This window comes from Corythoichthys intestinalis, chromosome 21 (genome assembly GCF_030265065.1).
Source record: "Corythoichthys intestinalis isolate RoL2023-P3 chromosome 21, ASM3026506v1, whole genome shotgun sequence".
NCBI classification, from domain to species: Eukaryota; Metazoa; Chordata; class Actinopteri; order Syngnathiformes; family Syngnathidae; genus Corythoichthys; species Corythoichthys intestinalis.
The window spans coordinates 25,105,307-25,126,367 of NC_080415.1; the positions used below are offsets into that span (position 1 = coordinate 25,105,307).

General features: G+C 40.1%; 1 protein-coding gene and 1 long non-coding RNA gene across 3 annotated transcripts in view; one reads left to right on the forward strand and one right to left on the reverse strand.

The window, feature by feature from the left end:
* LOC130909229 (adenosine kinase-like) overlaps positions 1-21,061 on the reverse strand; it is a 291,652-nt gene that overhangs the window by 225,609 nt on the left and 44,982 nt on the right. The gene's annotated exons all lie outside the window — the stretch shown is intronic.
* On the forward strand, positions 18,398-19,286 carry LOC130909230 (uncharacterized). The gene is made up of 2 exons (XR_009061716.1): positions 18,398-18,428; positions 18,545-19,286. It is a non-coding gene; the product is annotated as an uncharacterized LOC130909230 (long non-coding RNA).

A 21,061-nucleotide genomic window follows, 5' to 3' on the forward strand; every position in this document is an offset into this window, starting at 1 on the left:
AATTTGGAACTAAAAAAAAATGCATGTGAAAGCTATTTTCTTAGATTTTTTTTTTTATTATTGTCGTCAGGTTTTTTTTTTTCCAATGAAACAACTTTTTTGATTGAAGTAATGTTGACTTGTATTTGGGCCACATTTTGGCTAGGACGTTTTTGTCTTTATTATTCAATCAAAAAATAAGTAGCTTCAAAAATATATATATATATTTTAAAAAAGAACAATCACTTCAATCAAAAAACGAAAAATTTCAACTCATAGAAAACATTTTTGAATGCGAAAAAATATTTGAGATTGAAAAATTTGCATTTGAACACTTCATTTTTCATTGAAAAAGTTTTCTTTGATTGAAGCAATCCTTTTTGTGTTTGGTCCATATTATGGGTAGGACATTTGTGTCTAAGTCATTCAATCCCCAAAAAGTATATTTTCATCCAAAGAAAAAAATTATTTGAAAAATAAAATTACCCTCCGCTATTTTTTGTAGTTGTTGAAAATTATATGTAGAGATGTCCATGCCGATCGATCGGGTCCGCTCACGTCATTTTCAAAGTATCGGAATCGGCAAAAAAATATCGCCATGCCTTTTTTTAATATATATTTTTTTAATTAAATCGTTTTCCAATTGTATTTAACGTTACAAACATAATATGTTACACTCATCCAGAGTCTTTAGTTTAGCTTAAGGGGTTAGGGTAGGGTTATCAAATTTATCCCGATAACGGCGGTAATTAATTTTTTTTTAAATGTATCACGTTAACGCAATTAATGCATGCGCTGCACGACCCACCCACGCATTGTCGAGCTCAATCTGTAATGGCGCCGTCTTACCTATATAGAGAGATAAAAGGCAGCATAAAATGAGTAGAGGGAATTTTGGCAGCCTTTGTAGCCTTTTTTTAATTGGCGAAAGCCTTACAATCCCTCTCCCTATGATTAGAAAGATCATGGGAAGCAATGTGGGGAAGCAAGGTAGCAATTGATCTTTTTCTTAACACCTTATGTTATTTCCCAATGCAGAGAAGATATATAAATTGGTAGCACTACGCACAGTCATGGTTCCACTTCCCATCATGCATTGGGGCATGGGTACAGTATCATTTACTGAAAGCTCAACAAATACACTAGATGACAATATTTAGTCACAATATACAAAGTCACAAGTCTTTCTATCCGTGGATCCCTCACACAGAAAGAATGTTAATAATGTAAATGCCATCTTGAGGATTTATTGTCATAATAAACAAATACAGTACTTATGTACTGTATGTTCAATGTATATATTTGTCCGAGTTTTATTCATTTTTTTCTTAATGCATTGCCGAAATGTATATGATCGGGAAAAATTATCGGGAATGATTGGAATTGAATCGGGAACAAAAAAAAAAGCAATCGGATCGGGAAATATCGGGATCAGCAGATACTCAAACTAAAACGATCGGGATCGGAAAAAAACATGATCGGAACAACCCTAATTACATGCAAAACAAATGACCGTCTAAGGTGCTAGTCACATGATCTGTTCGAAAAATAATTTTGACCCATTATAAAAATATTTATTTTTGTTCATTTCATTCATTTTTGTTGCAGTTTTATTGCTTTACAACTTTTATATGTATGGGAAAGTCAATTTCATGCAATGACACTTTTCGGCCACCATGGGGGGCCTGCCCCCCCCCCTTAAAATCCGCTTATAGTTCCCATCGATGCTCGATGCCCAACCCTAATTATGGTGGAAGATTTTGGTAGCAACTTTTGGGTTCCTGTTTATTTTATTTTTTTTAGACATTGACACCTTTTTAAAACGATATCTTGATTCTTGGCAGGAGCATATTTAAAACGATATCTTGATTCTTGGCAGGAGCATATCGATAACCTTTTGTGATACAAAGTATCACGATATATCACCATTTCGATATTTTGTCACACTCCTAATTGGAACTACGGTTAACATTCGACTTTTACAAGTTTTATGGGTCAAATTGTTGAAGAAATGTGGCCTAACCCAAAACCACTAAGGTCCTTATCCGCCGCCCTGGTAGTCAAAACCATGCATGACAACTTGGATCATTCCAGGAAAAGCAAATATGTTTCAGTTCTCACATATTGCTAAGTATAGTATGCGGTATGCAGATGTTTAGGAAACATCCAATTCTTGACAAAAGAAAGATTAATGACTAAGTTTGGGAACGAGGTTTCCAGTCAAGTTTCCAGAGTATATTTGTTATCAAAAAAAAAAAAAAAAAAAAAGTACCCTTAAGCCCTGGGTTTCACTTTCAGCCAATAAAAAAAGACAACTCTTATCATTAACACGAAAGCAAAAGCTGTTGATTGATCGCTATAGCACTCTCTGAGGCAAAAATAACCTGATCTTGAGAATGTGTGACTTAGTAGCATAAACTGAAAATCCTTGAGTTCCGATTTGGCTCCTCTACAGTCACTTTCACACTCATCTCTTGATCTGGCTTGTTCCCAGAGTCTTGGATGAAAGGTACTCAATGCAGGATAGGATGTTGAAGTAATACATCGGGAACAAAGAACCCTTTTTAACATAGAAGCGTCAATTGGTCAATCAAAACTATGCTAGCCTGTGAACCCAAAAATTGTCTTTTGGCCTATCTTTCTACGCATCACACTCGCAATCAGTCCAGGAAAAGAAAACGCTGCTCAGGGAACACCTGATCTCGGGTATTACATTGAGAATGGACCTCATTGAACAATCTTGCTCAGGTATCAACGTCCTAGCGTTTATGCGGTCGGTTGTTTAACGCAATCAGTCCGTGCCCCAGTGACCTCACCATCAATTCAGGGGGTAGAGGGTCTAAAAACGGAGTCCAATAGCTCGGGTGAGAGTGCTGTAACTTAATAGGCTCTGCTCCCCGTTCAAGAGACTGCTATTTCCTGTAGCTGTTACAGGCCAAAGCACAAAAATAAACGTTCCTTTATTCAACGCTCTTCGGTGTAAAACACCCCCATCACCCTTACACTTTGCTCCTTATTGGGATGTCTGCTATTACTGCAGACTGCTAGGCTCGCACTCCGGTAAAAGTAAAAGGTTGGCACTTTTTGTGCAAAGGAGCCATTTGTTCAGGTGAAAAGGAAACTTGCATGGTAAGCAGAAGCCGGACAGTAGCAGGTAAGGGGTATGGGTGGGGGCAGAGTGGGATCCCCCATTAATCACATTGACTTTACAGTGCAAGGATGTTCATTGAAGAATAATTGCTGATGGGCTTTATGTACAGTTATGTACTCTCCTTCTGTGAGGTAGAAGCTGGCGGCAGTAAAAGGGGATAATAGAGTAAGAGGATCATATTAAAATGTTTGCTGCTTCAACCTTTAACTTGGAGCTTAACCCCGACCTCGGATAGTAATCACAAGTTAATTGCCTACTGATCTGAGCGAAGGGCAGGATCTATGCAGCTACAATGTAGTTGCCAATTGGGTTTAGGTTCCTTATGAGGCCTCATAAATAGAAAAGACAAATTGTTAATGGAAGCATTGGGCTTAATGAAGATAGGAAAATACTAGCTAGCATTGCACCTTGGGCTGAATGAAGATAGGAAAATACTAGCGTTGCACCGAATTTCTGGCACCGCTACTGATAGAGATGTCCCAATCAAGTCATTTTCAAAGTATCGGAATCGGCAAAAAAATATCGGCCATGCCTTTTTTAAATAATATATATATATATATATATATATATATATATTTTTTTTTTAATTAAATCGTTTTCTAATTGTATTTAACGTTACAGACATAATATGTTACACTTATCCGGAGTCTTTAGGCTAAAGGTAGGGTTATCAAATTTATCCCAATAACGACGGTAATTAATTTTTTTTTTTTAAATGTATCACGTTATAATATTTAACGCAATTAATGCATGCGCTGCACGACCCACTCACGCATTGTCGTGCTCAATCTGTAATGGCGCTGTTTTACCCATTTAGAGAGACAAAAGGAAACGTAAAATGAGTAGAGTGAATTTTGGCAGCCTTTGGAGCCTTTATTAATGGGCTAAAGCCTTACAATCCCTCTCCCTACGATTAGAAATATCATGGGAAGCAATGTGGGGAAGCAAGGTAGCAATTGATCTTTTTCTTAACACCTTATGTTATTTCCCAACACAGAGAAGATATATGAATTGGTAGCACTACGCACAGTCATGGTTTCACTTCCCATCATGCATTTGGGTTGAACGGCTGCAGTATCATTTACTGAAAGCTCAACAAATACACTAGATGGCAATATTTAGCCACAATATACAAAGTCACAAGTCTTTCTATCCGTGGATCCCTCTCACAGAAAGAATGTTAATAAAGTAAATGCCATCATGAGGATTTATTGTCATAATACACAAATACAGTACTTATGTACTGTATGTTGAATGTATATATTCTTATATATTCTTTTTTTTCTTAATGCATTGCCAAAATGTATATGATCGGGAAAAATTATCGGGAATGATTGGAATTGAATCGGGAGCAAAAAAAAAGCAATCGGATCGGGAAATATCGTGATCGGCAGATACTCAAACTAAAACGATCGGGAGCAAAAAAACATGATCGGAACAACCCTAGTTACCGATATCTGGCTGTGCAGTATTGGCCGTATATGAAGAGCTTGGATGTGAAATCATTGCTGTCATGGTTTTGTCAGACTGCTGCCTGCCTTTGTGAAAAAGGAAAAAAACTAATACAAAGTGAATCCAGTAGAACTTTTTATTGCATACCTGGTATGGGTGACAAATAATAATACCGTATTGGGCCGAATATAAGACGGCCCTGATTATAAGACAACCCCCTCGTTTTCAAAACTCAAGTTTTAAAAAAAAAAAAAGTCTTTTGAAAACCAAATTAATTTTTATACAGAAAATAATTACAGTACATCTGAAACAATTGATTATAACAATATATTTGAGAGAAAAAGCATGTTATTTTGCCTCATTCAAATCCTAATATCTGAACATTCAAATATGAAAACTAAAGTGCAATCACATTCGTAAATGAATGGCTTCTGGTTTTTGAAATGTAAATAAACCAATCTATTGTGATAAAACAACAACATTGCAATAACTGCATTAACCATCAAAGTGAAGTCTAACTAACTGTAGTCTTGAAACAAATCTGAATAAGGAAAAACATTGCAATAAAATAATGCCAACCGGTTAAACTTGAGAGTAGCTGAGATCTGTCATGACAGAACATCGCTTCAATGATATCTGGCACCATCTAGCGTTGTGAATGGGGAGAGTAGCTGAGATTTGTCATGACAGAACATCGCTTCAATGATATCTGGCACCATCTCGCGTCGTGAATGGGTACAATGTCTAGACCGCAAATATAACACGACCCCCTCTTCAGTCTTATATTCGGGCCAATACGGTAATAATAATTTAGTAATGATTGACCACAGCATCCTATCTATCAGCCTTCCTCTCTGTGCACCAGCTGCTAACTCAACTCCAACTTTATAGAACAAACGCAGATAGCGCACGAGTGAGTCTCTCTGACACACACACCTTAGCCACTTAGCTTAGCTTACTTCTACGGCACTTTTGAAACAGTTCTCAAATTACTCTTTTCAGTAAAAGACAATAAAAGTAAAGTAGATGAAGTCAACTGGCCAGGGTTTGTTGCTGTGGTTCAGCCCCATTTTCTTGGTAGCAGTTGCTGCTGTTGCAGCCACAAACTCTTTGGGTTCGTTCACATATTTCGTCTTCAAATATTTTATCAGGTTCGAGGTATTGAGACTGGCCGATTTAACGCCTCCTCTCGAAACTTTCAGGTCGCAAATCTTGCATGCAGCCATTGTACTCGACGAAGTTTGTATGCTGAAATGTTCCCAGACCGCCGACATTTTCTCCTGGTTTGTTTTTCCTCCATATGAAAAAGCTGCCCCGGCATTGGTGAAGAAAATAATTGGCCCTCTCTCGTTGGTCTGGAGCAGGCCAATAGCGATAGATGCTTGGCATGCAAAGTGATCACAGGTGATCATTAGGGCTGTCAAAATTATCGCGTTAACGGGCGGTAATTAATTTTTTAAATTAATCACGTTAAAATATTTGACGCATTTAATGCACATGCCCCGCTCAAACAGATTAAAATGACAGCACAGTGTAATGTCCACTTGTTACTCGTTTTTTTCGGTGTTTTGTCGCCCTCTGCTGGCGCTTTGATGCGACTGATTTTATGGGTTTCAGCACCACATGAGCATTGTGTAATTATTGATATCAACAATAGAGAGCTACTAGTTTATTTTTTGATTGAAAATTTTACAAATTTTATTAAAACAAAAACATTGAGGGGTTTTAATATAAAATGTCTATGACTTGTAATAACATTTCTATGTTCTAACAACATCAAATTCGCTGCTCAGCCTTCGCCGCGTACCGACGCACTCTGAAGCACTCTCTTATCTTAACCGATAAGCGCTCAGGGCCAGCAAGCTCGACTCCCAGTATGGCTCCAAAGAATTTGAAACCTGGAGACTTGGATGAAATAAAATCCTCCATATAGAAGTTGGAGGTCTCCTTGACTGGCTTGATTCAAAACCAGAATCAAGAAATCGTCAGAGAGCTCCATTTAATTCGCGCTGAAAACGAGAAACTCAAGCAGGCGGTCGAGGAGAGAGATGTTCGCATCAAGAAGCTGGAAATTTTGGCTGACGATCTCGACCAGTGCCGACATGCAAATGAGCTCATCATTTCTGGATTACAACTGACGCCTGGCCCAGGGGACACAGTGGCGCAACTGGCAATTGCTAAGCTGAAGAGTATGGAATAAACATGGAACCGCTGGACATCCGTCGCTGCCTTCTGCTCCTATCTGGGGGGAGAGGACCGGCGACGGTGCTCATGAAGCTGGCAGACCACAAGACCAAGACTGCCCTGCTTAACCAGCGCTACCACCTGAAAGGGTCGAAGATTTTTTTGAATGACAACTTAACTCGCCGAAATTGCAAGAAAAGCACGTCAACTCAAGATAGCTGGGAAAATAGCCAACACCTGGGTCTCGGATTGCAGGATCCTTGTAGAGACGCAGGATTCAGACAAAAAGCAAGAAGACACTGGCTCGTAATCGAGCTGCTTGACTGGACGCTTAGTCACTAAACCCAGATTGTTGACTGTGTTATTCTACAGTTCTGATGTATGGTCCATGCCTGAATGTGCATCTTTAGTTGTATGGGGGACGGGAAACTGATAAGCATATGCTTCATCTCGTCCGCCTTTGTCGTCTTCTTCGGTTTCTTCAAGCAAATCATATCCCATTTTGTAATTGTCAATGATTGTCAATGATACCGATGATGATTATAAAATTCCATTAAAAAATAAAAAATAAAAAAATAAACATCTTTTAAGAACTACAGGTCTTTCTATCCATGGATCGCTTTAACAGAATGTTAATAATGTTAATGCCATCTTGTTGATTTATTGTTATAATAAACAAATCCAGTACTAATGTACTCTGTTGAATGTATATATCCATCTTGTGTCTTATCATTCCATTCCAACAATAATTTACAGAAAAATATGGCGTATTTTATAGATGGCTTGAACTGCGATTAATTATGATTAATTCATTTTTAAGCTGTAATTAACTTGATTAAAAATTTTAATCGTTTGACAGCCCTAGTGATCATACAACACAGAGTGTAGTGAGTGTCAGGAGGAAGAAGGCTTCGTTCAAGTGATACTGGTAAATGGTATCGGCACACTATTTGTTGGTACTCGCCGATACCGATACCACCATTTAAGTGCCGGATCAGCGCCCCCCCCCCCCCTGCCGATACTGGTATCGGTATCAGTGCAACATTAGAAAATACTGAAAGGTCCATTTAAATACTCATATCAATATCAATAAAGATGTCATCAACACCCATGTCCTGAGACCGCATAATAGGCCCTTATTCGTCCTTTTTCTGAGTTTAAAAGCTTTAGTAAGAATAGAAGCAGCACATGGCCCCCGTCGCCACCCCCCGTCCTCCTCCTCCTACGGATCTGCTCGAGAAAGTCGCACGTCTTCCGAGTGTCAAATCGCTAAGTTGAGATGCGGCTGTTGCTGCCATAAACCCGGTGGGAGAGCTCGGAATAATCTCGACGATGTTAATGATGCAATTTATATGTGAGGGCGAAGCGCTGTTTTGGCAGAGTCTGGGGGGGTGGACGCGCTTGCTCTACCCCCCGTTTTAGATGGGAGGGCGTTGGTGGTGGTGTGGGCGAAGATGTCAGGAGCGCCGATAAGTGCTATTACTGTTGGTGTCTATCTGTCAACCTGCAGTGCCTTTTTTTATTCCCTGAGGCGCACGACTTCCGATGTGTACAAACCTACACATTTCCCATCCCGGTCAGTCTGGTCTGTAATGACTCAAAACCAACTGTTGCCGGTGTTTAAATTTAATCAGCAAAACAGCTGTTGATAAGTTGAACTGGCGTGTTCCAGATGCCCTCCTTGTCAGTTTTTCCATACAATTAAAAAGACTCATTTATTGCCTGGCATGCCACGAAGACTCGCTTCAACTTTTGAACTCGGGAAGGAGAAACTGTGACGGTAATTGCAGGCTGAGCTTTGTTTCCTAAAGAGAAGAAAAAAAACATGGTTTCAAACCAAAATATTTAAATGTGTTTTTCCCCCCTCTTGTTGCTATGCGACACTTGAGCCGCGGAAGGAGAGCAATGTGCCCAATAAATTTTACTGTCAGACACACTCGGTTAAAAAATAAAGGTTCATCATTCAGTAATCACAACAGAGCTGAAGTGTTTATAGATGATCGTTAGGTGAACAAATGGGGAAGAGGTTCTCTAAATGGAAACTAAAAGGATGCTGTGAATAAACGTACGATCAAAAATGATTTTTTTTTGCGACGGAACAAACTAATTCACTGTCATTGACAGATATAGAACTCAAATATCCCTGTTAACTGGCCAATCTGTCAAGGCACAGCTGTATATTCATTTGACACAGCCAAAAAAAAATGCCATCAAAGGTCCATCTGTAAAAAAGGAGCAATGAGTGCATTCTCCATTTCACTCGTCAAAAGACAAGCTACTGTTCTGTGTCCGAATCGTATCCTTTTAGCTTTATTTTCCATCTCGTTCCAGCCTCTTGACACATTTTTGCTTTCCTGCCTGGAATTGTGGATGTCATCATTCTCTCATTTAGGTGCACCTGCTTCCGCCGTTCCAACCAGGAAGTTTGCGACGAAAGGCGCCACGCGATTGAGCTGTTTGCCGCCAGATCTCTTGTGATACCGACGCAGGATTGTTGGCTCGTCAAGTTTTATTACCGTGTTGGCGGAGATTTAACGTGAGGTGTTAACACGTGTATAGAACTGCGCAGTAAGAGGCACAGTGGTACTTTTTAGCCATGTGTCATAAAATAATAAACAAGAGAGTTTAAGGGCATTCGGGGCGGTAAATGCGGTAATCCAAAGACCTGCCAAGGCTTTACTCGAGCTTCTAGCACAGCTGCCGCTAACGTTTCTGCGGCTATGTGATCAAGGCGCAAGGTCAGGGCTCTTAGGAAGACCCGAGACACTAATACTGAATGTCCAGTCTCAAGGAATGTCTCTCCTAACACGAGTCATTACGTGTAAGTAACAGTAAAAATGCCTAATGGCCTCTTTTAGTAGGGAAAGCTCGTCCTACGCCGGCGGTTGACTACACAAAAGCTCCACTCTTTCTGCTTTGCCGGTTCCCTTGGTCTTCGCTAAGTGGTACCAGGCGTAGGAATTTCTTCATTTAGTCCATTGCGGCTCTTTATTTACTCAACGGAATGAGCTATAAAAGCCAAACATTAGGTCATGCCATATTTTCACCTGGAGAAATAAGTCAATGAGACATCAAACCTCGTATTTCCTTGAGCGTGGCAGCTTTTTTTCAAAGTTTCCCTGTTTTTATAATACAACTCTCAACAGTGTGGCGCACATGCGTTTCCAATTAGGAGCTCCAAAGCCTGGGCCCCCATTCACCCCTTCTACAATTGACCAGGTCTGAGGAAATGTTAAACAGGCATCATAACCATAACAGAGACGGCAAGCTTTTCCCTACACCGCCACCTCTTACTCTTTCCAAACGGTAATTAAGACGTCGCTGTAAATGTACGATACAGACCGCGAACGCAGCAGAAAATCGGAATAAATCAAGAAAAGCCTAATCAGTTAGTGACACATTAACAGCTAATTTGTCTTTTTGTTGAAAGCCTGTTTTGTAAATGAGGCAATGATGCCAATTTGTCAGGATTCTAATGAAAACATACACTTGCACGAGGGAACCCGGCGGTAGGATGCATTTTCCCGGCAGAGGCAATAACTCCAAAACCTGGTGCCCCCCTGAGGAGCTGTTGCAGGACTTTGATGTTCTGTCTAAATGTTTCTTGATCCAGACAAACGCCCTCCACCCCTTTGTCAACTGCCTCCCACTCCCAATCCTGTCACCTGCGAGAACGACATTACACAGTTAAGAAGGTCAGCGTTCTCACCGGGAACGTAGTTAAAAAGACTTGTTAGCCATTTTGAGGTTGTTTGATGTGCTTGGCTAGTTTTTGTTACTTTACGGCCCTGCTGCCATCCAGTAGGTGAGCATTTAAGTCGGGCGCCAGAAGCTGAAGCATGGGAAAAGGCTACAAGCTCCGGGATCAAAAACACTGATGTTAGGGGGAAGTAAGTACAAGGGAACGAATGCGTTGAGCATCAGGACTCCCACGAGTAGGCTTTGGAAACATGTAAGTAGTGAAAGAAGCATGAAAAGAATAGAGTAAGGCCAAAAGGTGAAGAATACCAGTAAATCCCTCTAGTTTAAGTTTTTGTCAAAGGGAACTGAGGTTAATATTAAAGTGCTACCATGACGAAGGAATTTTTGTCTCATGTTCTTTCATCAGAAAAATAGCACTTTATGGGATTGGAATGTAAGACGAAAGTAAAAATATTTTTGGGGGCTCACAACACTTACCTAATTTGGAGTTTTTGCCACGCTTTCCTGACTTTCAAAGACAAATGTCTGCTTCTTAGATATTATTTCAACATTCTTGGCCGGTGTCATTGCATTTATGAACTCATTTTGATCCAGTATGGTGCATATTGTACAAGCGATACGTTCGTGCAGCATATCCCAAGAAATAGGGGTATTATAATTTATAAATGTGAAAAAAAAAAAATGAAAAAAAAAAGCAAACAAAAAAAAAAACGCAGCTGGTCGCGCATTTCAAAGGGAACCTCGGACTTAAAGATATGTAGGTTCTAATAAGCCACAATCATTGTCTTTTACTAAAATATGTTATTAGAAACACATAAAATAATGCCTTTGATTAAAAAAAGCTATAATATTTCGTAGGGATGTCCCGATCCAGGTTTTTGCACTTCCGATACGATACCGTTATTGTTTTGCACTTCCGATCCGATACCGATACTGATACCGGCCTATCTGAGCATGTGTTAAAGTTTAAAGTTATTTAGCCTCCTTACTTAGTTGTCAGACTCATGTTGAAAAGGGTTTTAGTACTCTTGATACCAACTAGCCAGCTGAATTAGGTGAGTTTGAATAACACACAACGGTTGATAACAAGAAACTGACCTGTTTATTCAGTGACAAAAACAAAACATTATAAATAAACAGAAATGGCATAGTCAGTCAGTAAAATGTGAAAGTAATATTTTAACCTGTCTTAAAAAAGCAAAACACACAAACAACCTCAGTGGAAAATCCCACAAACCGCCCAAGCTATGAGATGCTTTTAACGTTTCGTGCATTAGTTACAATAATTGTATAAAAAGCCTCTCAGGTTTAAATAAACGACTATTTCAGTATCAAGTGAACATTTTAAAACAGTCAATAAAATACTCAAGTCCCCCTTCTGTATCAGCAGCTGTAAACTACATTCAATTCATTTAATTTTGCGAATCAACTATTAAAGTTGTTAAAATTGCTCCCGTTATTTCATAATTTCCCTTCTGTCTACTTTCGACATGTGAAAGTTTTAAAACTGTTTTGAAGATAGATTCAAGTCAAGATTTTGTCGATTTAGGAGTATTTTAGATAAAAAGTTAATTAGGTTCGCTTGGAAGGTTCACAACAGCCTACCAGGGAAGTCTCCTGCTTTAAGATGGCGGCTGTTTACTAACACATCAAGTTTCCATACTTCAATGTTGCGAACGCCATCGAGTCTGTCATCATGCATCTAGTTCTATATACATATGATATCTATTATCTACAGCAGTGGTCTCAAACCGGTCCTCAAAGGGCCGCAGGGGGTACTGGATTTCATTCCAACCAAACGAGACAAATACCTTTTCACCAATCTGGTTTCTTACAAGTGTAATCAGTTGATTGCAATCAGGTGCTGCTTATGTTAGTAGAAACCTCATTGGTTGAACTGTTTGTGCTGGATCTGTTGGAACAAAAACCAGGACCCACTGCGGCCCTTTGTGGAGTCGGTTTGAGACCGCTGATCTACAGTAAAACGATGTTCACGTAGTTTGTAGCGGCTGTCTGCAGCACTCAGGTATTCTTGTGTTTTTTTATCCAGCGGCATGAGTTGAGCTAAAGCCGTGAGTCGAGCATTGGCATTACCCGGGTCTATGACAAGCATTATGTTTACTTTCGGGACGCAATGCGGTTCGTTTCTCATTGCATCCCGAAGACCGCGCTGTGTATTAGTTCCGCTTGACTTGACATATTTCAATAATCGGAATTTGGATGTTTGTGAATCGTTCTCGATTCTTGACGTGTTGTACCGTGGTTCTAAGTGTTGGATGGTGCGTCTTGACTCACGAGAGATAATGGCTCATCATCCAGAATGAATTCTTCGGCGATGACTTCTTATTCCCTTGGCTTTGGGACTGTCGAGTGCCAGTTTGTCACGCATAGCAAAAGTTTCTGCCAGTGTTAGTTGCGTAGGACCTTTCTTTTTGTCTTCGGTTTTCTTAACATACTCCTCATATTGTTTGTGGTGGTATTTCGCTAAATGCTTGATTAGGTTGGTTGTATTAAAACTTCTTACAACTTTACCACCACGCTTGACTTTATTGTGGCATATGTTGCACTCTGCCTCTTCGTCTTTGTCGTCCTTTAAGGTGAAATGATCCCACACAGCTGACATTTTTACCGATAGTCTCTCGGTAAATTGGGAGACGGTAATGTAGTGTGTTGAAGGTGCGCCATAAAATGCGGACCGGATTTTAGAGAAACCGAAGCAAAAACTGGAATGGATTCTGTAAATCAGTGCGCTGGAAAACCCGGACCGGATTTTGAAAAAAAACTGGATCGGAGGTCTGGATCGGAATTTTTTCGTGTCGGCCGATCCGATACCGATGCGCATTTTTTTGCCCATATCGGCGTCCGATCCGATCCAAATATCGGATCGGGACATCTCTAGTTTACATATTTAAATGTTCAGATATTAAGATTTGAATTAGGCAAAATAACATGCTTTTTCTCTCAAATATATTGTTATAATCATTTGTTTCGGATGTAATGTAATTATTTTCTGAATAAAAATTAATTTGGTGTTCAAAAAGTCTTTTTTCAAACTTGAGTCTTGAAAAAGAGGGGGTCGTCTTATAATCAGGGCCGTCTTATATTCGGGCCAATACGGTATTTCAACATTCTTGGCCGGTGTCATTGCATTTATGAACTCATTTTGATCCAGTATGGTGCATATTGTACAAGCAATATGTTCGTACAGCAGCATATCCCAAGAAATAGGGGTATTACTCTAATTTATAAATGTGAACAAACAAAAAAAACGCAACTGGTCACGCATTTTAAAGGGAACCTCAGACTTAAAGATATGTAGGTTCTAATAAGCCACAATCATTGTCTTTTACTAAAATATGTTATTAGAAACACATAAAATAATGCCTTTGATTAAAAAATCTATAATATTTTTTACAGGTTTTGACCTACGGAGGGCGCCATGTTTTATGCGCGCAATGGACGCTCGGGATGATGACGTAGTTTGTCACTGTCACTAGACGAACACTACCGGTGATCTGCAATTCCTTGCTACGTGACGAGACGTTCAACATATGCGCACATCAGGGGTGAAAGTGGGCGGGAACGGTCAGGAACGCAGTTCCGGTATAAGATTCAGGGCCGGAACGCAGTTCCGGTATAAGATTCAGGGTCGGAACACAGTTCTGGTATATGGTGCTTTGATTGTGAAAATATGACGGTAACTGTCAAAACGCTATTTAAAAAAAAATAATAATGATACAAAGCTTCCACACATGCTTTTCATCTCCAAGAAGAAAACAATCTACCAACATCAGATTTACATACACAAGTGTTAACAACAAGCATAATAAAGTTCTTGTGTAGGGTAACCCGTTTCCACCAATATTTATTATTTATATTATTCCACAGACGGCATGGAGGTTTCCCCAGTTGTTGCAGTTATCTGAGTCTGACGATGACGAGTCACGTCAACGTGCGAATGCGCGCAGCAAAGCAAAACGCCTGGACTCATTTATCCGTTCAATTGGCTGACATCCTGACATGTGATCACCAGAGATAGAGCTGATTGGTTCAAATGTGCAAGTTTTCTGAAACAGCAAAAAAGACAAAAAAAAAGGGCAATGCAACAGAAAATCTTTAAGAGCAAGGAAAGAGTTAAGGTGGCTTATATATCATATTTAGTTTTATTTGCTCTGATGGTGAGGTTCAGAACATTTTAACCGTTAATGTGCACTTTGGACTTCTATTTGTTCATTTATCTTAGGCTACATATTCATTTCCTTATGATTAAAACAGTCAATCTTTTACTTTTTCTTCAACTCACTTTTTTACTCACTTTTGTGATACACTGTACATAACTCATAATAACGTTTATCTTTTAAGAACTACAAGTCTTTCTATCCGTGGTTCCCTTTAAGGCAGGAGTACCACCAATCGACTGCTGGAACTGCTTTCAATCCAATCTTACCGAGGCAGAGAGACGTTCAAGCAAAGTGATACTTATCCGTCTAAGCTTCCGTTTGGTCAATTCTCATTTAACTGAATCCAATTACCATCGATTGAGCCTCTTCTTAAAGCCCAGCTTCAGGTTTGCCTTGATCCCCATCTTGGACAGAGCGGAGCTATTTAACCCCATTACAACCCCTGATGAAGCGGTTGGTAGTGGAGTCGGTACGTTGATCATTGATCCACGCACACCCAGGGGGTCTATCCGTCGTAAGCTTATCTCGCTTCCCATTTAGGCGTCGCGGTGCTTCAGTGTCAGCGGAGATTCCTTGAAGTTTGTACAAAAGTGATCATCCGTGAGCCAGTTATGAATTATGCATTTCTCATAAAAGAGCACCTTGAAGGTATAAAAACGACAAAGGCTGCTGGGTGTGGGAGGAAAACAGAGAATCAACACTACATCTTTCCTCTGAAGGAAGCTCAATAAACACAGTAGAATAACATTGGAGCTGGCTCTGCCATGCCGTTAGAAGAGCAATTTAGTTGACTGAAGGCTTCTCACACTGGGTACAAGGGGAGCGTGTCGACTTTCTCCACTAAGGACAATTTCCGCCTGATTTCACAGGGGAGTTTTGAACTTACCTTTGGGCAGTCTTCCCGAGCGCCATGTCTTGGCTGAGGTAATTCAAGATTCCACTAGCGCAGGCGACTGTAAATTTAATTCTCTTCACGCTCGTGAGGAAGTTGAGGTGAAGCGTAAAGGTGCTACGGTAGTAAACTGACCTCCATCTAGCAGCAACTCCCAATTTTTGGAGTGTTAACTGTTTAGTTGAGACTTGACATTTTGAACATATGCCACCCACACCTCAGTCCCTGAAAGGGTACACCATCTGGTTCCATGGGAGCCACATGAAATTCTGTTCCTGGAGAAGCCCTGAGGTCTGTCTCTGGAGGCTGGTGTCATCTTAAAGCCTGGGGGCTTTCTATCTTTACGTTGCTGGTGGTCATCCACATTTCTGTCACCTGGACCTGGTTCTTTGGAGGGTCACCCACATTGCTTGTCAATTGTGGTGTACCTCGTTTCAGTCATCCAATTTCAGTTCCTTGGAGGCTCCGACGTCGTTACTTGAGGTCAACCCTAACTCACCTATACAGTACTTCCAAAATTCCGGGATTTTCTTTGTCAAGGTGTTTTAAACAGTTGACTCCCGCCAAGCATTTTTCATTTCAGATAACCAACCCATTTCAGTTTCTGTTAGGCTTCCCCATTTCTGTCACTTATCTATTTACGAACGGCAATCCTAAGATTCATAAATCAATGAACAACATCCGATTATCAGTGTGCTGGTTACCGGTTTCAAGGTTTACTGTGGTGTGAAAACGTCACGGTTTCAAAACCACTAAAATTTATTGTCATACCGTAGTACGGTATTAGCTATTTTTTATGTCCCAAAAATGCAGCGAGAAATGGCTTGGAGCGGCAGCACTCACTCCTCCCCCTCTGGTTTTTGCTCTGTTAGTGACACTGCTTTTGCTGTCGAAACTGCACCTGAGCTTTTTGAAAAACCCCTCAAGAAGTCTAGTCTAGTATGGGAGTATTTCGGCTACTGAAAAGAAACGGACAGCTGCGGCGGAGAAGTTAGAGGAGGAAGGAGAGCAGGACCTCCAACATGATGTCACTTTACACAAAATTTAAGTCAACACTAGAGGTGTGCGAAATTTCCGATTGTTAGATTATTCACGATTCGGCCGTGGAAGATTCGAGAACGATTCACAAACATTCAAATTCCGATTATTGAAATATGTCAAGTAAAGCGGAAGTAAAACACTCAGCGCGCCGCGCGGTCTTCGGGACGCAATGAGGAACGGAGCGAGAGTAGCTAAACATCATGCTTGTCATTACCCGGCCCCTCGGGTAATGCCAATGCTCAACTCAAGCCGCGAGATAAAAAAAGAACAACATACATGACTGCTGCCGACAGCTGCTACAAAGTACGTCCACATAATGTAGATATCATATTTATATATGACTAGATGCAAACAGACTCGGTGGCGTTAGCAGCACATGTACGGAAAGCTAGGTGCGGGCGTTAGCAAACGGCCGCCATCTTAAAGCAGTAGACTTCCCTGCAAGGCTGTTGTATCGAACCTTCCAAGCGAACCTCATTAACTTTTTATCTCAAATACTCCTAAACACACAACACTGTCATGAATGTTTCCCACCAGCTACGAGAGTTCACTCCAGGGTGTTTAGTGTGTCTAGCGATGGTACAACAAATAACGTAAGCCTGTTAACGAGGCAGATAACGTGGCTAGTTAGCGTGCCAAGATGGCTAACTAGTTTCCTCTCTACTATTGGCCTAAAGTCTTCCGCCATTGTAAACATCTGTTTAAAATAACATTTTCATCATCCAGTCTGTGGTGATTTTTCTCTCTGGTGACTGTGTTGAGGGTGTGTAAATAATGATACGAGTCATACACACGCGCTCTCTTATTCTCGCTCTCCATTCAATTTAACTAATTATTATTAACCCCTTAACGCCGAATGTCGCGATTCGGCATCATACCGTTCCCGCTTTGAAAGCGGCCAAAATATCGTCTGCCTTTGTTCACTGCCGGTACATTAATGTCAAACACATGCCTAGGAACCTTTTTCAAGCATTAGTTTCAGTCGTGTCCGACCAGAGACAACACCGCTTCCTTTTCCGGACCGTGATATTCAAGATGAAAGCCACGTCGAAGTCCTGCGCACCAACTTGACTAATTCATTCAATTCAAGGTAAGTCAGCTAAAATAAAAAAATATGTACCGTCTTATTGTGTACTTGTGTTGCTAACACGATGAGATAGAGTTTCTATGATGAGTATTTTTGAAGCTCTATGACGATTTTGGTTTGTAGCGCTATCGCTACAGCCGGCATCATCGGAAAAGCACCTCCCCCCTCCCCCGCCACCCCGCAAACGTAAATGCGTTGTTTGTCGAAGGTTTGCAACACTCGCACGCGTTTTATCTATAAACTATCACTCTTGTTATCATCTGTAAACATTACAAAAGTAATGTGTTGCATAAAAAAGGGCATTTGTGGTTACTATTTTTCTGTAGAACAAATAAATGAACGCATCCTTTATATGCAACGGTGCACACGGGTGCCTCCATGTCGTTCCACTTTTAGACACGTTTTATTCAGACATTGCCACACTTGTTGTCATCTGTAGACATAATAAACATAACGTGTTGCATAAACAATGTCATTGCTATTGATTTATTTTTCTTATTTCTATATAATGAAAAATGAACACAGCATGAGCTGATAACTACCAAACAGAATCAAATGTATGTATGTTGATGGTTTTCAACACATTTTGTTTTGAAATTATAACAGTAATTTCTTTACCTTATTTTTCTGCAGAAATACAAATGAATGCAGCAGCTTTTTACGCAAAGCTAGCACACCGGGCCAAACCACCTCCTGTTGAGAGTGCTCTCAGTGAGAGTGAGGGCAGCGATGAGTACAATCCTAATAAAGCAAGTGAAGGTGATTTTGTGTCAAGTTTGAGCTTGTTTGACATCTATGGATGTAACTACGTGAACACACTGAAAAGATAAAAATGTTTGGTGTTTCCTAAAGTGATTTATTATTTTCTGCACCAGGTGATGAAAGCAGCAGCAATGACTCTACAGTGGACATTAGCAGCAGTGAGGAAGATGATGATGATCCGCCTCATCCACCTCCAACCACCAGTGCTGCACCTGCAAGACCTTCAAGAGCTACATCAAGGGCAGATCGAGCCTAAAGCAATATATCCAAAAAAAAGCCATACAAATTGGGATACAAGATTTTTGTACTGTGCGACATAAGAGGTCTGGTGCACTCATTTGACATATTCACAGGGAAAATAGATCCGGTACCAGGCCAACCAGACATAGGAGCCAGTGGTAACATTGTGCTCAAGCTTGCACAAGTCATTCATCCTGCTGTTCTTTGATAACTGGTTCTCATCTGTAGATCTGTTTGTTGCTCTTGCAAAAAAGGGCATACCTGCACTTGGGACCGTGCAGCACAATCGCCTGCGTGGGTGCTGTTTCAGTGCAGACTCATAGATGAAGAAGAAGCGAAGAGGGACATTTGAAGAGCAAGAGGCTCTTGTGGACAATGTCTGCATAAGAGCAGTCAAATGGTTTGACAATAGAGGGGTGATTGTTGCCAGCACATTTGCCAGTGCCCTGTCTGTTATGATAAAAATCATCTTTTATTTATTTATCTACATCATATGTCTTCTAGTCTGATTAAAAATGTGATGTACATCTGTGTTTAAACAAAAACAATAATTGTTTTTCAGAATTTCACAAGCAGTGAAAAAAGATGTTGCGATAAAAGTGTGTTCAGACCTGAGATGGGTATGTGCCTTTTTTGCCATTTGTTTTCCTTTATTGCCTGTTGTCGCTAATCGGCATCATACCTAAATGTATGACTATTTTATGGGCTATATTCAAATTAACACTTTCAATTTAATTTAGCATCTATTTGAAAGTAAAAACACACCCCAATTATTTTTTTTATTATTGGAAAAAAATTTAGGCATTAAGGGGTTAATAGTAGTAGTGGTCTGTGTTTTACATAAAATCAATTTGACCATATATTTTTTAAGTCTAGTTCCATATTACCAAGGGTTCTTGTTCTAATGTTGAGCAACTTGAACTGTGGCTGTGGTTTTAGTCTATATAAGTTTTTTTTGTCATTTTTTAAACACTGTATTCATGTTGATGTTCTCGTTATTGTACTTTTAATCTTATTATGATTGTTTTGTTGGTATTGTGATACAGTCTGTCTTGTGAAGCGTCTTTGTGTGGCTTGAAAAGCGCTCTAGCAATAAAATGCATTATTTATTGTAGTGATTTTCAACCAGTGTGCCGTGAGAGATTGTCAGGTGTGCCGCAAGAAATTATCCAACATTTTTCTTTTACGTAGTCAGTTTGCAGTAAGAAGGACACACTAGGGAGAAGGTTTCGGTTGTGTGCAAATTAGCGAGGTATTTCTCGTGTCGCGTTCAAGAACTGCTCGGATTTCTAGCCATCAGCCACATTGCTGTCCGCGACAATGTGGAGCCCAGCACGTCTACTGTACATCATTTATTAGACTCATCAAGTGTTGATATACATGAAAGTGTCCTTTCCATTTTATCCATATGTGACGACCGTCAATCCTCCCCCTGTGTTTTATTCCAACACATTGTCGAGGAAAGCAAGGTGGCTGATGTTTAAAAATCCGAGCTGTTCTTGAACGCGACACGAGCAGTTATCCAGCAGTGCCATGGTGCCAAGTAAGCTTAAACGTCATCTCCAAACGAAACACCGGTCGCTTCAAAACAAGCCGATGGACTATTTTGTTCGCCTTCTTGAAAACACATAGGAAAAGGCACCTTTTTTTTTTTTTTTTTAAGAAAAACTACAAAGGTAAATGAGAAAATCCTAAAAGCCAGTTACCCTGTTGCTGAATGCTAAATCCAAAAAGTGGCAGAGACATTAATACTATCTGCCTGGAAAGCCATTGTCAGTGAGATGCTCGGTCCTGATGCGGTTAAATACATTGCGGAAGTCCCCCTAAATGATAATTCTGAGCTTTTCAAGCAAATTGCTCAAAAAAATAAATACAGAGAGAGATTGAGAGCTGTTGAAGAAGAGCTTCATGTGTGTCTTTCTTCAATTCCTGCCAGGATATCAGCTTTGTGTCCAACGAAAAAGTTTCACACTGAGTAAGTATAAATATTAAGAAATTATTTTATAATTGAATATAATGTACAGAAAGTAATTTTGGAACATTTGTGGTTCGTGGTTTGCCGCGAGATTTTTTCCAATATAAAAACGTGCCCCGACTCAGAAAAGGTTGAAAAACACTGATTTATTACTATCTCAAAATGACACATTTTAGAACTATAATTGCAATACAGTTATATCGTGAAACCGCGATATTTTTGCTGTAAAAATGTCATACCGGCACATGCCTAGTGGCGATATTTGGAAATTTGACATGTATCGGTATCGGCCTTTTTTAATCTGATTGGCCGAGATGAAAAAAAAAATCCATTTAAATCTGGGCTATTTTGGCTCAGATGCAGCCAGCCGCTCTCTCCTGCCTGCTGTGTCCTGAACTAGTACTCATCCATTCTC